Below are 4,115 nucleotides of genomic sequence, written 5' to 3'. Positions count from 1 at the left end.
ACACACACACACACTCATACACACACAGGCACATTCACACACACACAAGACACTCATACGCACACGGACACACTCAACACATGCACACTCATACACTCACACACAGACATGCTCGCACACATTCGTACACACAGACATGCTCACATACATACACACTCACCCTCACCCTCATACACTCATACACACAGTTCACACACACGCTCACAGACACACACTCACACATATGCTCACACACTCATACACATGCTCACACACACACTCATACACACACGCTTACACACAGTCTCACACACACGCTGACACACAGCCACACAGCCACTGTGCAAACATACACAATGTCATATATTTCTTCAAGCCCCACTATAGCCCTGATTTATCCACACCCTGCATTTCAAACCAGCACACTGAGGACCAGAGCGGGGGTCCTCAGTGTGACTTGCCCAAGGTCACACTAGAAGTGAGTGTCGGCATTGGGACCACATCCCAGGAGTCCCGGGTCCAGATAAGTGAGGGTTTCATTCCCAGATGCAACTACTGCTTTCCCCAGAGGCTGCCTGTAAGGCCTTTCATTTATTCAACACTGATTCAAGCATTTTTGAGCATCAGCTACAGGGCAGGCATGGAGCTTGGCGCTGGGGATAGGGCAGAAAGCAGACAGCCCGGGTCCTTGCCCTCAGGGGGTTGTCAATCCAGTGGGAGAGACGGAACAGACTGCAAACAAGTCGTTGCACAGAGAAATGCATGACTGGAGACAGTGCTATGGAGGCCAAGTTCAGGATGTGACGGGTAAGGATCCCAGAGGGATTGCACCGGGAAGGTGAAGGAAGTGGCGTCTGAGCGAGGAGCCAAAGCAAGAGCAGCTGGGAGGAAGAAGCGTTTCAGGTGGTCGGAGCAGCACACCTGAAGGTCCCGGGATGGAGAAGAGCCAGGACCTGTTACAGAAGTGGACAAAGGCTTTCCCTGGCTGCTCCTCGTTCCCCGGGAGCCCTCGCACGCATGCTGTGTGTATATGGATTGGGAGGGTGAGAGTCAAAGCAAGGTGCCTGGGAGGTGGGGCAGCTGTCTGCAGGAGGTGCTGGGTGGTCAGGGTTAGAGACGGTTGGCTAGGGAGAGGGCTGAGTGGGGCCATGACTAACTTGGGAGAAAGGACTGGACATGGAGATGGCTTGGATGTGGATGAGGAAGTTGAAAATAACCCCTCTCACCTCACGGAGATGGTGGCTGTCGAGGTATTTGTCTGTATTAGTGTGTTGAAATACTTCATAAATTAAGAAAAGTGTACGAACTTCCTGCTGACTGAAAACACGCATGTACTCACATACCTGGCATGCAGAGTCTAGAAACAGAACAGTGCCAGCTCTCAGAATGTGCCTCCTGCCCCTTCCAGTCACTAATCCCCCTCGGAGGGCAGCTCGCAATCCCGACTTCTAACCACAGGGAGTTGCCTGTTCTAGAATGTCTAATAAATGGAATGGCACTTGTAATCAGTGGAGCACATCATATGTATTCTTTTGTGCTCAGTATCATGGTTGTGAATTTTATCTACATTCCCAGGTGTGGTTTCAAGCGTTCCTTCTCATTGCTGGACAGCATCCCACTGTGTGAAGACACGCTGTCGATTTATATTCTGCTATTGACAGGCATTCGAGTTGTTTCTAGTTTTGGGCTACTGTGAATACCGCTGCTAAGAACACTTTCATGCATGTCTTTTGAAGATCATGAACCCAGATTTCTGTTTGGTATATGTATCCCTCCATTTTGATGATGTCTCTGGAAGACCCAAGTGTCTTGGAATCAAAGGAATCATTCGATGAAGGGAGAACTTCAGCACCTTGACGATGGGGGTGAGGGATGCCTTGGGGATTGGAGAAGATTCTCTAGCACCCTCTTATGTCCCTTTGTAATGATTCTTCTCAATTCACTTGTCCCCCGGCCTTGTGAGCCTCAGGAGGGAAAGGAGGAAGAAGCTCTGGAGTCCTGCTTTGGAGTGGGGTGGGTGGGGGTCCACTGATCACCTCTCTTACCCACTCTCCGGAGGCAGGCTTGGGTCCCTAGCATGGGTAGGAGGGTGTGAGGCTGAAGATAGGGCCGCACCCTCTATTTGTTTGCTCTTTCCAGAAGGGCAAGAAGCCAGCCACTGCCTCCTTGTTTGATGTATGAACTTGCCCAAGGCTCCTGGCACTGGGACAGAGCCTGGTGCCAAGGGCAGGCAAGCTAAGGCAGACCCCAGAGGGGCCGCAGCCTGTGAGCGGGAAGTGTAGGCTGCCATCTGCAGAGAGGCTAAGGAGTGAGGAGGAAAGGGGACCCAGGCTACGCTTAGGGGCCAGATCCCTTTGCTGACTGTCCCAGCTCTGATTTTTAAATTCACCTCCAACCCCAAGACCCCAGCCTGGTGCTTTTGGCCAGGCCTTTTGCCTCCTAGCCTGAGTAGCTGTAAAGCCCAGAGCAGGAAGCTGCAAATCTACCCCAGGGATAGGGGATGGCAGACCCCAAGCTCTAGTGTTCCTTTCTGGCCTGGGATATGAGAGTGCTGGGTGCTTCTGCTGCTGTCTGTTTAAAGTGTGTCTCCCCAGTAAGTCCATGAGCCAGGGTTTTCAGGCCAGTGCCAAGCTTCAGTGAGCCTGGCATCCCAGGAACTTAGCAAAGGACCTGGGACATCTGGATACTCAATAAGATTGCCCAAGGGATGACTGGATGAATGGCGAGAGGCAGACAGAGATACCACAGACAGGAGAGAGAATGCAGATAGGGCAAATGCAAGAGGATGGTGGTGACAGGCCTGGGTGGCCTGCTGTACGGGATGGAGCTGTTCTGTCTGGGAAACAGTGGCTTCCCCTGCGCCCGGGGCCCCACCTGAGCCTGCTTTTCTCTGGGCACCCAGCAGGGGGGTGCAGGTGTGGGGATAGGGGGTTGGAGTAAGGCCAGTGGGTTCCAGCTCACGCATGGCTGGAAGTCAGATAGGAATGTGTACAGGGTCAGGTGAAGTCAACTGACAGAAGGACTTTTTGAGGTTTGAAGAGCACGAGAAAGGACTTAAGAGCCTGGTGACCAGCTGGGGCTGGCAGAGGTGGCAGTCACCAGGATGATGGAGAGGGGTGTCCTCTGGGCTAGCTGGTCTTGGCATTCCTGCCAGCATCCCTTCCCAGGAACTTCTGAGCGTTGCCATCAAATCCCACTTCACCCACCTCCTCCTGCCATGGCTGAAACTGAGAGGGATCCAGGGTGGCCTGGAGTCTCCTGATTCCTTAGAGTCCTCTGACCCAGCCTGCAGTCTGCAGGGCCTCTGGCCTGCAGCCTCTGGGTGGATGCTGGCTGTGCACTGGGGAAGCCTCTGAATCCTCACCTATCTGCCCACCTTTCAGCCCCTCTGCCTTTCCGCTCATCTCTTCCTCCACTCATCTGCCACCGTCCCTTTCTCTATCCACCCTCCATCCTTGAGCCATGCAGCTTCCCTCTCTCCCACCGTCCCCTCACCTCTGCCAAGCCCCATGCATACCCATGCCATCTCTACCCCATCCTCTCCTGGGAGGTCAGTGCGGGAGGCAGGGGCTCCAACACATCACCCCGAGACACTGTGCCCAGGGCTGTTACCTAGTTCTAGAGCAGGGACTGGCCTGTTCTGCTTGGGACAGTCTGGAAAGCCTTCCCAGAGGAGGCGACACTTTGAACAAGCTCCTAACAAGTTTGAGCAGGAGTTCACCTACCCGGAGGGAGAGGCAAGGCCATTTCCGTCAGGCGCAGAGGTGCTAGAAGCATGTGGCCCCTTCAGGGAGTGGAGTGGTTAAGTGTGGGTGCAGAGTAGGGTCGGGGGAGAGGCAGGATCAGAAGCTGGGAAAGAGGTGGGTCTGCATGCAAAGGGCCTTGAATGCCAGGCTGAAGAGTTTCGGCTTTACACTTATGTGTAGCCCATGGAGTCCCTGAAAGGCCCCCCAGAGAGGGACTGATGTTTTAAAGTATCCCTGGCTCAGGACGACAGGCGGGTGTAGGGTTACTGGAACAGCTGGTGGGTGTTTCTCACACGGCTGGGCCAAACGGGAATGAGTGTGTGTGTGTGCGCGTTTGATTGGGGCGGGGGGTGCGGTACAGGTATTGTGTTTGCCGTGAAGTCTCTCCTC

Source organism: Piliocolobus tephrosceles, chromosome 11, assembly GCF_002776525.5.
Source record: "Piliocolobus tephrosceles isolate RC106 chromosome 11, ASM277652v3, whole genome shotgun sequence".
Classification (NCBI taxonomy): domain Eukaryota; kingdom Metazoa; phylum Chordata; class Mammalia; order Primates; family Cercopithecidae; genus Piliocolobus; species Piliocolobus tephrosceles.
The sequence above is the reverse complement of the archived record's forward strand: the minus strand, read 5'-3'. Positions refer to the sequence as shown.